The 14979-nt window shown below is 36.2% G+C and overlaps 1 protein-coding gene across 2 annotated transcripts in view; it reads left to right on the top strand.

Annotated features, from left to right (window-relative positions):
* Positions 1–14979, top strand: part of LOC131693342 (protein N-terminal asparagine amidohydrolase) — a 165997-nt gene that overhangs the window by 30647 nt on the left and 120371 nt on the right. The window contains exon 1 of one of the 2 annotated variants that reach the window (XM_058981082.1): positions 10968–11606. The exons of the other annotated variant lie outside the window; for it this stretch is intronic. The gene's annotated coding sequence lies outside the window, so the exon portion shown is untranslated. Of the gene's footprint in view, positions 1–10967; positions 11607–14979 lie in introns of those variants that run through there. 2 annotated transcript variants of the gene reach the window in all.

Genomic DNA, 14979 nt, shown 5'->3' with positions numbered 1-14979 from the left:
TGTAATAGTGTAATCCTTTCGACTTTGTTCGGTTTGTTCTGGGATTGGAAAATGTGGTTTTTGCTGGTTACTCTTCGGGAAATTGGTTGACCTACATATTAAAACTGTGGGTTTGACCGTAAGGTGCGAAAAATTTTAAGGATACATGGTGGTTGAATGCGGATCAGCAAAACTTCAACGTTCGCACTGTAATCGGTGATCTTTGGCCAGTGATGGGCGGTAATTTCGTCGGGATAGAGAATTGGGTGTAACAACAGGGGTCATGCAATTGGAATTACGACTCCGACCTATGACTATAGTAATGTTGATGGTTTTCTGTGCAAGTATGAAACATTGTATGGTATATTTAGATAAGTTCAGCCTAGTTTCGAAATTAGTTCTGTTTCAAGTATTTTTAGAAGTAATAACAGTAGATGCTGTATTTATCCTTAGTTGAGAAAAATCTAGGTAAAAACTACTCTTTCTCCATACCTTTTTGTGCGAAAAATATCAAGAAAGTTTGAATTTACGTAAAGGCATAAAGCAATAATTTCATTACATTAAACTTATACTATTTTGGTAGTACATTTTTTAGTGAAATAAATAAGCATAAGTTTATAAAAATGTATTGATAATTGGTGGAGTTATAACTTTTTCCCCGAAACCCTTTTTTATTTAAGATTTTTATTTCACGATTGAAGACCAATCGATCAACTAAAATCCCAAAACTCAAAAAAAATACATTGGTATATGAGTATTCCTCGTATCTTAACGATTAGTTGAATAAATAATTATTTTTTCCTGCATTCGGGATCGCTTTTCCTAAAAAAAATCGCTGCTTTAAGCTTTAAAAATTGTATTAAAAAATTCTGAATTACGAAACAAAAATATATGCATAAAAAAGGAATCTTTAAGGTACAAGAAAACTTAATAACGATCAATCGAAAAAAAAATTATGAAAATCGGTTGAGTGGTTTTTCGACAGTCGTGATTACGGAAAACCATTTTTGAAAAAAATCGACCTTTCGAGAAAAATGAGTTTAAAATTTCAAGTTACCCCTGCACAGTGTTTTAAAACGTCGTTTTCGTGCTCAAAATTAATAGCGTCTAAACCGTTGACTTTAGAAGTATAGTTTGTTCGGAGAAGTTGTTGTTCTTATGATTGCGCATCCACAGAAGTATACCGTTCAGTGATTAATTCACCTATTAGTGACATACGAAATTTATGTTACGAACTAATTAAGATAGATACTTTGTGTCTTCGGCAAAGTTGTAGCAAACGTTACTATAAAAGAAATTGCTGAAGACACCATATATCTGGCTTTAATAGTTTACAAGTTATGGAACATATTAAATGAAAGACCCCTCACAATTAGTTTTTTCATGATAACTTTTTTAGACATTCCCCTATCTTCTTGGAATCTTCCACATAGTTGTTTGCGGTATCGAAACACATATTTTTGCCGAACGTAGTTACTTCCTATCTGTTGAATTTAAAAAGAGATTCCAAATTTTACGATATTTTTAGGGTACCTTCCACCTTAAATAACTGGTTAAGGAACAAAAAGGAGCAAACAACATCATAACATACTGAAAGTACTAGCGTTTTACTTTTATATAGTGGCCCGATTGTTAGTCGACGCGATTCTCCCCGTGTGTTACGTTCAAATCAATATCCCATCGCAGTGGTTTAAAATGAAATATTCGACATGGAAGACCAAACATTTTCCACAAACAATAGGATTGTTTTGACTCAAGAGCATTTTTTAAAAGGGCGTGAATGTTTCTACATGTGTCATTTTCGAAAAAAAAATGGTACGATTACCGTATTTTACACAACAAAACTATCTGATAACGAGTTACAGTAAATAAATACTTCTGTACAAAAAAATTTACACTGAAAAAAATGTCATTTTTCATAAAAATAAAAATTTATGATAAAAAAAATAACATTGCAAAAAAACCTATTTTTTCATTTTTTTTATTTGGTCAACGATAACTTAAAGAGAACAGAAACATTTTTAATGCGATGATGGAGAACTTATCGATAAAAAAGTTTTTCTAACGATAACTTCATACATGGTTTTAAATTTTATACCAATTGACATACAATATGTACTATAATTTTATTACAGAATATGATTTTTAGTCTCATTTTAAATCAACATACATGTAACAAAAATCTTCCAAAATGCGATAGTTGTTTAGATATTTGAAATGTTGCTCCAAGAAAAACAATTCGTATATATGTCCATTTTCAAAGTTATTCGCGTTTCCCCATCAAAAAATGTCAACAATCTAATGTTTATCGGTTTATTAGATATTTGGATCATGGAGAAACTTTCTATAAAAAAGTTTTCATAACAAGAGCTTTTGACATACTATTTGCAGTCAAAAATGCCATTTTCTTTTTGCATATGATTCTAAACGCCATTTTAAATCAAAATGCTCATAACAAAAATTTTGTGAAATGTAGTAGTTCTCAAGATATTTTAATTTTTTGCCTTTCTCCTATAGAAAGGTCATGCAATCACTCTGAACATCGTCAACCTAATCCCGGCCCGGAGGGCAATCTATCATATACCATTCGATTCAGTTCGTCGAATTCGGCAAATGTCTGTGTGTGTGCGTATGTATGTGTGTGTATGTATGTATGTATGTATGTATGTGACCAAAAATAAGCACATCGGTTACTCGGAGATGGCTGAACCGATTTCATCAAACTGAAAGGTACAACGTTCCCATAGGCAGCTATTGAATTTCATTAAATTCCGAGTTCCGGTTCCGGAGTTACGGGCTTCAGAGTGCGGAAACACAGCATATTCGCATTTTTTGCCCTTCTCCTATAGCATGGTTATGCAATCACTCTGAACATTGTCAACCTAATCAACCTAATTTTTTTTGACCTACATAGGTTTTCTGTATTTTAACAGGGTCGTAGTTAGGGGTATACGGTTAGGGGCAACCCCCACATCACTCACCACCCTTCCCTAAACCGCCATAAAATTTTCTAATTCCTCTAGAGTTTATAGTGGTTCTGAAAAACAAGTGAAAAATTTGGTTTGAAATGATTTTGAGTTGGGAGACTAATTTAAAATTTCTTAACAAGCTGAAAATTTTTGGCGGGGTCCAAACCCCCGAACCCTCCTCCTGGATCCGCCGCTGGTTTCAAGTGTTTCAGCATCGACACACAGCAACTCAAGTTCGTAGCTTGTACGTATGTGTAAATCGCACTGAATATCTAATAGACACCCGATCAGAATGAAATAACAAGATTATAACAGAATACAATTTTTGTAACATATTGAGTAATAAATTAGGTCTCGTTAGTAGTTAAAATAACAGAAATTTATAACAAGTAACAATGCGAGATATAGTTTTGAAATGTTTCTGTTATGTGTTTCTGTTCGGGCAGTTCCACCATTATATTAAACATAACCAGCCACGGAATCGTAGTTTGGATAAATGAGAAAGGCACAATTGCACCATTAGGTGGATTAAAACGGGTTTTTTTTAACAGCGCAATCATTTTGTTTTATTCCCTCCCCAAGGTTGAAGGGTTTGACGGTATTGCAAACATCGTGAAGCATATTGCGTGCATCAGTGCTACAGAACCTCTGATAGACAATTGCTTTAAGATGGTTACTGTATTACGCCTTGATAGTGGTGCATCGAGGAGACCGAGAGCACGCGCCCGGACTTAAGTCTAGATATGAAGGTCACGCGATATGTTCATCAATATTTTTCTTGTGTTAACTTATGCGTTGGAGACAATTTGGCGAAAATTTAGGCTATTTAGGGAATTTTTAGAAGGGCGTAACTCCAGGGTTTTTGGCATAATTTACTCACAGGGATTTTATCCGGTTATTTTAGTTTTTTGAAGAAACAGTTCGTCGTATAGCATAGGTTGCTTCAGTAACATTATTCGTTTGATTAAATTGCATCGTAAAATTACCACAAATGAGTTACTAGCTTATTTATTCATTGTGTAGATAGCTGTTTGTCGTGATAATTAACAAAGTGCGAAATTCCAATACCATAACAACTACGACGCCCGCGAATGTCCGCTATCGCACTATACTCATTCGAAAGCTTTAAATTTTCTTTTTCATATCAGCCCATGGAAATTTTGCGATAAGCAATCCAAATTTTAAAAAAACTGCAAATGGAGACGCGTGGTACTTATTGATATCAAATTTAAGTAATTATTTTAAAGCTAGAATAATGACATGAAGACATGCACAGCTTTCAAATAATATTGAGCAGATGATCCACGAAGTTTATACAAGTGCACAAATGAGGGGAGCCGAATGGAAAGAGTAGTTACTTAGATGTCGATCGTATCCATTCCATAAAGCAGAAAATATCGGACGAATCATCAGAATCGGACGGAGATGAAAATAAATTATGCTTAAATTTTTAAATATATGAATAAGCCTAATATTTTTTTATCAACATTAAATAAAATTGTATATGTTTAAATTCTCGTTTATTCAACCTTATGTACACTGAAAGCCATTCGATGAAGAAAATAACAAAACAAATTTTTGTTTTCCTAATTAGTTGATTTCAACAGAAAAATGAATAACGTAACTAAATTTTCTCTTAATTTTGAGAGATTCTCAAATAATAGTTATTGAAAATTATTATTGATTTTGATTCAAGACGCACATCATACGAAATGACAGCAAGTAGCTAAGATGCACACCTTACTGAAATACATCAAGGTAGCGACAGCAACACGCTGGGCATAACGGTTAAGCACGTAGGTAGTTGTCTCAGCTTGGAAAGCTTGTTTTATCCTGGACGCAACTACCTGAACCAGTACACAAAAAAACAGAAATTCAACTGACCTCATTTTGGTTTTATCTAGTTTTTCTTTAAAAACATTTCAATAAAGGGATGATTTTTATTGACATTTTTTTCAATACATGTGCACTGAAAATTGAAAGTATTGTCGAAAATTGTCAAAATCATTCTATTTCGGATTTAGTCGATTATATAGTAACATTTCAATTATTAACCAATGTAATATGTAATATGATAATTATTTTTCATCGTTTGAGATTCCAAACTAGACGTGGAATAAGTATGAAGTTTTTTTGTAGTGCTGGATAGTGTTTGTGACTAAATAGAAAAAAAATATACCTTTATTCTAAAATTCAAATCAATCAATTTCCAACAATCCTTAAATACCTTTGGCTATTTCGTCTCATTTAAGATTGCAGTTTATAAAAAGATAACATTATGAGAAACATAACTCTGTATTATATTTACGTGTGAATTACTGACATACGGAATTTTTCAACAATTTAATTCCATACCTTTCATCCGTCGGTCGGTGAAACAAAACGTTTGAAATATCCTATGTTGTATTTTACGATGAAGCAGTTTAATTCAACAATGAGATTAGTTGAATTCTAGTCGTTTGTGTCTTGGCTGAAAAGGTAGTGTAACGGCATATGCAATTGTGTCTGGACTAAAACAAGCGTTAGAAGCTGAGACAAGCGTTTCAAACTTTAGCTCATGTAGCTTTTCAAGTTTTGTGCTTTAACTTTTTAAGTTTTGTGCTAGGATGAAACGTTCGTGTCCAGACTGAAACTGACAGCATCAAACCAACAACGTTGGATTATTGTTTTCAACAAAAATTTAGTTCGCCCAAATATTAACTAGACGAAACCAAAAACTCAACTAATTTTTTAGTTGAAATTGTGATGAATCGGTTTTCCGTGTAGATAATTCGGTTCAGTAACCCAAAATAACTCAAGTAAAAAACACTGTTTGATAAAACACATGTGATGTAATGTGATATTAAGTCATAATCATTTCAATACTTTTCCAGTGGATGCGAGTAGACTTACGATAGCCCCGAAATACTAACCATGGCGAAAACAAAATAATGCGTGAACGAAACTACTGATTAGTGAATTTATTTTTGCTTGTCAATTTACGTCAAAAATAAATTCAAAATCATCTTATTTGAATCATTAAGATATAACAATCATTTTAAAGCACCATAATTAAATGGAAATTAACTCTTTAGAATATCAAGCATAAATGCGGAGCACCAATATTAACAAAAAAATTAAGAACTCTAACGACAAAATAATTATTTTTAGCTGTCCTGTTTTCTAATATGTTTTAATATCAAAAAGAAATGCAATGTACATGCATAACTATTAAAAATATTAAATGCTAAATAATTATTTTTGAGCCACCCTAGTGCAAATTCAGCACATGACCATTACCATTCCACAATTTTATGAAGGATTACAGCAAAATAATTATTTTTAAGCCACCCTAATGAGTGAGAATTTCTTTTTTTAACATGTTTGAATTTCAAAAACGAATCTAGTGCACAACAGTTACTTTTAAAATTATTTATGAACCGCCTTGACAAAAAGATTTTTTGAGTCACCCTAATGAACAGTAAATGTTTATTTGTAATGTATGTTGATATCAAAAACGAATTATACGTACCAAAATTACAGAAAACCGTTCTACTTGAACTGACAAAGTTTTTACTAAGTCGAGCCACTGTGGAGAGGGCTCATGCGCCTTTTTTATGTTCTATGTTTTTTCATACTCTGCACCGGCGCATACCAACGCTCAACCACTGGTCTGTGGGCGGTGACGTGGCCGACTGGCGGGTCGACGTGGATTGACTTTTGCTGTGTGCCGTATTTGCAAACATTGTCCCACAACTTGATGGCGGTATTCGTGGACGGGGCTCACGACATTGTGTGTCCATTAGACTGGTTCAATTTTTGACTTTTAGCTCCACCAGGCCCTACTGATTGCTTTTATGGCCCTTAGTAATTGTGCAAATTTTGTTACCGATCGGTTGTGTCTACGGACCCTCCAAAAATTTCAAAGTTCATATGGAAATTGGTATGGAAAATCGGTTAAAATTGCAAATAAATTCGTAAAAAATCACCTCATCAATCAATTCATGAGAACACTATATATTTCTAAAGGCATTCTTCAACTGAACACATTCGTGGAACATTGTAAGTTTGTGAAAATTTGCTGAGAAAAGTTATTAATTAAAGAAGCAGCATGACTTCAAACAAGTGGATTTTATTAATAATCATAGCAACCCTGTTTGAATAGCTGCATTTGTCATACGGGAGCGGTAGGTGGTAAGCCTAGTTTAGACTTGTATAACGATGGAGCTATTCCTATCATACGAACGCTTAAGCCCTTCGCGATTAACAACGCACAGCGCCGCCCGCGATTGCGCAAACTTGATTACACCCCGGTAATAAGGTGAACGTTTTGGCACTTACGAAGTTTCAAACACGAACCTACACACGTCCGTTTTCGCACAATCATGTCTGGAAACCATTAACCCTGTCCTAATGACATAGGTCCATACATTCAGTAGGACCAATCAAAAAATAAAGGTCATAGACAACAGGTTCGATGGCGTCATATCCGGGAACTCTAGTGATATGGATGATCTTGCTTTCTTCCAGCATTTGAGCCGTACACGAAAAATTAAGTATCAGATTCACGGTGCGCGCGATCATTCTAGAACACACGCGAATATGCGAAAGGCAAACGGTTTTAATATAGAATTTATACACGCGAAGTTACATACACGTTAGCACACGCGACATACAAACGCACACACGATCGAACACGTTAACGTACAAATACTCGAGCCCTTCGCGATGATACACGCGATCGCAAAGTCACTACGTCCGCACATACCTGAACCATACAATGAATATCACATTCAGAATCACGTCCCGCTACAATTAGCCTTAAGCAGTGTTTTAGTGGGCGCCATTGCCTGTTTCGTCTGCAATTGTAGTGTGTGAATGTCACGGGGAGCCCTTCCGAGAACCTAGCTCTACAGCTCCAGTAGGACAACTCTCGAAAAAAATAACTTTTATTGAATTGATTTCCGAACAGTTCGGATGTTCGAAACCACAATAAAAAATTTACTCGAACAGTCTACTTTCTACTTCTGCCGCAGTCAGACGTACAATCGAGCCAAGTGAACAACAGGCCTCTCAATCTAATGTGCATTGTCTCGAGAACAAAGGAAATATCGGATTATTCTTGTCATCATGAGTAAAGTTGACGAAAAAGCTCTACTTCGACCCAACGCTGCGGTCATTGACTTTAAATTTTGTTTAAAACGACCGAGTTTTTGTGAAGTGGAATACTTTCTGAAGGTAAAAATGCAACTTATGCTTGCAGAAGTATTGTACCTTCAGTATCATCATCTTCGCAATGTAGTGTTAATATCATTCAACACGTTAGTTTTCAAGAACAACTTAAAACACGTGGTTGAAAGTGACAACGTTGGAATTAAGATTCCCGTATATATTGAGAATGATTATATAGATGTAAGGTTATATGACCTTACAACCTCGTACCCCTTCTGAGCCAATTGCAAAATGCATGTCGCAATACGGAGAAGTAGAATCCGTTACACCTGATACTTGGAGAAACTTCTTCCCGGGTACTCCTAACGGCGTTTTTGTAGTGAGGATGCGGGTTGAAAGGCCTATTCCCTCCTACTTGGCAATAAAACTCAAAACTCACGGAACTACAATTATGCACACTACGCTATGCACCCATGAGGGGCAAACTCCTACGTGCAAGAATTGTAATCAGACAGCTCATCATGGACAACCTTGCGCGGAAGATGCAGAGGAAAATGCATCTCAATCGATTGCCAACTCATCTAGGGCAAACCAACCTAAAACAGAGTTTTCTATACCAATCCCTGAACCCCAAACGGTGGCCAAATTTGTGGCAGCTGTTCAGACCATAATGAAAACCGCAAAAGAATCATCCAGCACCCCAAAAGCAACTGTAAGCAATATCGGCAACGAATGCAGTAACAATGACGACGGATTTACACTGATCAACAATAAGTGCAAGAAGCAAGGGAGAACATCTGATCCTGGACACCAAGCCAGCTTCGACCGGGACGTGAAAAACAAGAGAGAATTAAATGACCCCCCTGACGCTGTTTGCCAACAGACCTCGCGAAAGAAGGTCTCTGCTCGCAATAAAAAGTTGCGCGCACGAGATCCAATCAATTAATTCTTGTTTGTATTTTTATTTTTACATGTATTGTAAACGTATAAAAGATCCACGGCTCCGTTAAGCTACCGCTATGAGCCGTGTCAAATAAACGAATTAAAAAAAAATTACTGCACAAAATGTGATCAGCTCGAAAGAGATTTAAAGCAGAATTATCAAGATATGATACGTCAACGAATGAAAGCTATTTTTTGGAGGCGACATCTTATCGCCAAAAGCTGGCCAGACAAAATCGTTAAAGCGTGCCATAAAATTGGAGGAGCATGGTCACTTTTTTCTAAAGTTTTTCGAAAACCTCTCTTAAATTCAAAGAGATGTAATTGTTTTCATTTTTACGCGTGGAACTGATACGTTCATAGATTGAAAACGTCCAAACTGTTGAGTATTTTATTTCGTTTTACTAAAATAAAATAATGTTTTTAAGTTTTAATGAAATAAAATAATTTAGTAAATAAATAATAGTAGTAGTAAATTTTCATCCGTTAGCTTCGGGGTAACTTTGATCATCTAAAATAGAAATAACTTTCGAGATATCGTGTAATTGCATATCTGCAGGCCTACATATTTTGATGTCTCAAAAGAACAAAATTACCTAGAAAAATACAGCTGACTTTTATCGATTTTTTTTCGGGAAGTGGTCGAAATTGAACAGTCAACAAGAAAAATCTCTGATTTTTTTACAGTTTCCTTCAAACTGATCAATCTAATTGAAGTTAATTGATTTCATTAATATTCAATGAATCGTTTGAACAGATTGTAACGGTTTGGGGGAGTTGTGTCATTTTTATTTTAAATTTCTTTTCGGAAAAGGTATATTAAATGACGAAATAATGGTTTTCAATAGATGCTGACCAAGTTTAGAATATGGTTTATTTTTTGTTTCGATAACTTTATTAGGGGAATCATCTGATTGAACGTTACTGAAAAAATTCTAAGTTATCCCGGTGCTTGAAGATACACCGTTTTACGATACTCTTGCTTATCGTAGTAGGCAGAACTCCACCCTTTTCTAATCAGTAAAGGGCAGATTTTCAAACAATATTGAATGATAAAATTCGATGAATTTGAAGTCTCACGGCACATTTTATTAGCTCTAGCACTTTTATGTTTAATTAAAATCCTTTCCGAATCTTTAGAAAACCGATATGAATTCTTCCAATCTCACTATATTTACTATTCTCGGTTCAATTCGACACTCACATTTCCTGAATAAATATCTCTCTCTCTCTCTCTCTCTCTCTCTCTCTCTCTCTCTCTCTCTCTCTCTCTCTCTCTCTCTCTCTCTCTTCCATAGCATTTATTTTCCTACGCAAATCAATGATTTTTAGTTTAAAATATTTATTTATTACAGTTTCCAACTGCACTGCGCAAAAAACAAATCGGCGTAAACGAAACAAAAAGGTTTTATGTCGAACCGCACATAAAGATGCACAATAAGAATCCATCGCTGGCTAGACCATAAACTGGAAGTAATAACATGCTGCTGGCAACCCAGCTCTCCTTCCGCTACAATCGCAACTAGTCGCGCAAATCAAATCATTCGTTCGCGCTCCATGCTTGTCTCTCTCGGTGCGACTCTCCGCGAACCCGCAAGAGTCACGCTTCTCATGTTTATGTTGCCTCCCAAAGCCTCCCTATGCAATAGGGCAGACCAACTCAAAGCCAAGCATCATCTCGGCAGCAATCAGCCACAACCAGCCATCCATCCGACCAGCTAGCGGTAGGGATGAAATTGTTTTCGTTCCGAAGAGATGATTGCTCTTACCGACCACTAAAGCCTCATCCCACGAGACGAGCTGCTGAAGTAAGCACCTATGTCCTGGTCGTCTTTGCCAGCAGCACTTCAGTTGAAGATTGTCACTGGCACTGTTTGGAAGCAATCCGACTCTCCCCGTGCTGTAGCGTATCGGACACTTCTCGAGATCTCAAGAATTTGTGAAGAGTCTCCGCGCACCTCTTTCCCTGCACCGATGGAGGCCTGATCGCGTATATCGCGAGATCGCGCAATTGTGCCGGTTTACCGTCGGAGCTATTAATTCGATTAAAATCAGAAAATTATCTCCCTCGCCGTTGCTGGCCGTTTGCTGGCACGGCCCCGACATCGGCTCTCCGGCTGGCGGCAGTTGTGACTTCGTTGATCGCTCCCTCTGGTCGGTGTGGACTCGCGCAAATTCTTTTAGCCAGCCTGTGTGTGCCCCGCGCGCGTGTTTTTTATTACTTTTCAAGTGAAGTCGACGGAGTCGTTGAAGAAGATCGACTTGGCGTGGCAGTACGTATTGTGGCTCATTTTGTTGTCTTTCTACGCCCGTCTTGTTTTAATGCTATAGTTATTAATAGTGGTGCTTTAATTCCTTTGTGAGCCGGGTTGGATGCTTTTTTTATGTTTCTTTACCTACCGGGTAGGACGGTTAGCTGAACTCTTTCGTTTTCTCGTGGAGCCGGCCAGTTTGTGGTGGTATGGTATGTAGAGGGCAATCAATCGACCGTCGAGCATCCTTTCAAAGAAACTTTGAGCGAAAAAAAAGTGAAAACCGAACAAATCTGTGCTCTTTCTGGTTCAAGTAAGTGTTAGATATTAGATCGCAAAATAATTTCCGATCGTGATCGAACAATTTTTTACATCGGGTAATAGGTTTTAATTGAAACCACGGAAAAGTTCAACTCTTTCAGACAAAATCTAGGTCTAGAGAAATTTCCTGTCGTTGGTCTGTCGCCAGTCACAATCAGTAATACTGGTCGGGAGCGGTGGCGTACCTAGAAGTTCTGATGGGGGAGGTGTTTTGGGAGTGTAAAAAATTTGGTTTTAGAACGGATTTCAAATCGACATACTAATATATCATGCAAATAATTTTAACTACTAAATAGTATTGTTGTATGTATAAAATTGTCCAGTGAAGACGAGGTAAGAGGTTGCTTGCTTTGCTACACAATACTTACGCGAGTTCACCTCAACGAATCTGTTAAATTCAATTTGTTACCATAGATTAATCGACAATTAATTTCATTTGTAGGGATCAAACTCATATTCTTAGGAAGTTCAAGTTCAAGGTTTTTAAATTGATGTTTGTTATTATAATAATATAATAAAATTCGAGAAGTAGATTGTATTGTTTTGAAAAGTATCTAACAGTACTGAAAATAAAAAAAGGAAAATCTGCGGGATAATAATGTAACAAAAACATAATTAAGGGACCGACAAAGTTGAAGAAACATTGATCAAAAATGTTCCTAAAAACCTTGAAAAATACTCTTGGGAACCTTCCTAAGTGCGGAACTCTTTCGTTCTAAGAGAGTTTTGTTCTATGTTCGGTTTAAAGCAAGCACGTAGCTAGAAAACATTTTTCGGGAGGGGCCCAAGAGTTTTGAAGTAAAGGACCGGTTTTCAAAACATCTGTCAGAAACGATGGTTCTATATATGATCTTTTATGTGATTTTTTGCAGATTTTCCAAGTTTTGCGACTTTATATGTGGATCCATGTTTCAATATATGCCTATACCGTAGCTATCTACAAGCTGTTTGAATGCGACAGCGTTTTTACTCCAAACCTGTACAACAAGACCGGTATACTGGGAAGACAATATTGTTTGCTGTCCCCAGGTTGTATTGTTTCCGTTCTGGTAGCAGATTACATTTGGAGGTGAAGGTTTCAACAGAATGAAATAAAATCCATATCAACATTAGAATAGGGCTAATAAGATTTGTTAACAAACTTTTGTTTTGCTGATTTCTCTTAATTTGTTATATTTTCAACCCAGAAGACATTTGAAATTGATTCTACCAAGGGTAAAGATTGATTCATGCGTATCTTTCATGAAATCCGACTCGACAGCGGAGTAATGAGCGAAATAAGTTTGTTTATAAAAATCTCATTAGCCCTTTTGAAGAATTGATATTAAAATATATTATGCAAAAAAATGCTTTTTTTCGTGCAGGAGGGCACAATACCTAACTTAAAATTAGTTTTTAGCGGTTCGGGTTTACCTCATCAGTAACTAGTACCAGTCTTTGGGCTAACAATTTTTTTTTGCATAATTGTTGGTTCGCAAGCCAATAAACTATTTTGGATTCCGCATTCTCATCAGCAAACCAGAGCTTCTGTATTTGTCTTTCTGAGGCATCACTCGGAAAATGCCAGTTGTTAGTTCATGCAAGACGTGTGACATTTTAGATTTAGGATTGAGCGTCTAGCTAGTGCCATCTTTGGAACTAGTTTAGATTTATCATCTAACTAGCCCAAAGACTGGTGCTAGTTACTGATAAGGAGAATCCGAAACACTAAAAACTAATTATAAAATATATGCCCAATTATCTCCTGCATATAAAAATAAGTTTGACATTTTTTGTTACTGCCCAGTGTTGCTAAAAGAACGAGCAACCAAGTATGTGAACATTCTAATTGTTGATCAAAAAGTAGTCTAAAGTGTCCATACCGATAACCATGGATAACAAGCGAAGGGGTTTGAAAAAATGTCACAGTTGGGCACTAGATGTGCGAATAATGAAGACGGAACTGCTTAAAGCAGCGTAGATTCTTTGCTCGCGAACGTTTATCACATCCCGATCAGAAACACATAACAAGAATATTTCAAAACTAAATCTCCCGTTGTTACTTGTTATAATTTTCTGTTATTTTAACTACTAACGAGACCAAATTTATAACACAATTTGTTACGAAAATTGCATTCTGGTGCAATCTTGTTATTTCATTCAGATCGGGATAGCAACGTTTTTCTTAAAAGAATTTCTATTGGCGAACAGTTGACAGTGCTATGGCTATCAGATATCCAATAGCTTCAGCTTGTGCGTTGCTCAACTACCTCGGGAACCAATAGATGATCATGCCTGGAGGTAACAAATTATCATTCAATGTACAACTCCTTGTAATCCAAAGTTATATATTGATCAATACCAGCACCGATCAGGCTCGTACGTAGATCGCAGCGGGAAAGAAAAGGAATGTTAGTCCGACAATTGCTATTAGTAGAGTCCGTATATAGTACTACGCACTACACAAGTCTCGCGGGAGAAGAAAGACTGAGAGTTTTGTGCTGGACTTCTAGCGTAATTCAACATTTTAGAAGTTTCTTGGCGTGCAGCCACCAGAAGACTCATTAAGTTCCTCATTAGGTGTTTTGGGAACATATTAACGACGAATAGCGATAAAATGTCTAGCAATATACTTAATTCAAAATTTACTTAAGCTAAGCTAAGCGATATACTTAATTCAAACTAGAAAAGACCTACAAGCAAAACGAAAAGCACCAAATCATTTCGAAATAAATTGAAAATAGTATACCAACTGATATTACAGTTTAAAAGATATCGATTGTATTCGCTACGAGAACATAAAATGCTAGTGGACACCAGCCACTATACGATTGTCGCATATCCAATAAACGACAAATGATTATCCAAGTATTTATTGTATTGTGGGAAAATGCTATCAAAATAGAATTGTTGATAGAAGCCCCATACAAACCGCGAGCCATTCGAGATGAGCCAGGAGAAGGAATGGAACAAAAAACAATCGATTCTTCTATATTTTGCAGATTCGGCTGGTGTGCGTTCGTTACACCAGGTTGCTTTGCTTTATTTTCTGTGCAAGCTGAATACTTCATAGGCAAATAAAGCTTTTTAAAAAAAAATGGTGGTTGCGATTTTTCCGTTGCTTGCGAACAATGAAATTGTTTTGTTCATTCTCGTGTGAGCAACAGAAGAAATTACTGGATTATTTTAAATGAACTTTGAGGCGAGTGATTAAAAAATAGAACTTCTCTTCGCAAAGCGCAGTTGAAGTGTCACACAGAGGAGTATTCGTTCCAAAAAGCTGGCCAAAAGCATTAATATAATTTGTTCCACGAAAAAGAAAACGGTAATGAATAGAAACCAGTGTAATAAAATGCCTCAAGTAGTTTTGATATGAAATTATATTG

This window comes from Topomyia yanbarensis, chromosome 3, assembly GCF_030247195.1.
Source record: "Topomyia yanbarensis strain Yona2022 chromosome 3, ASM3024719v1, whole genome shotgun sequence".
Lineage (NCBI taxonomy): Eukaryota > Metazoa > Arthropoda > Insecta > Diptera > Culicidae > Topomyia > Topomyia yanbarensis.
Note: the sequence above shows the minus strand (reverse complement) of the source record. Positions and strands in the feature narration are given on the sequence as shown.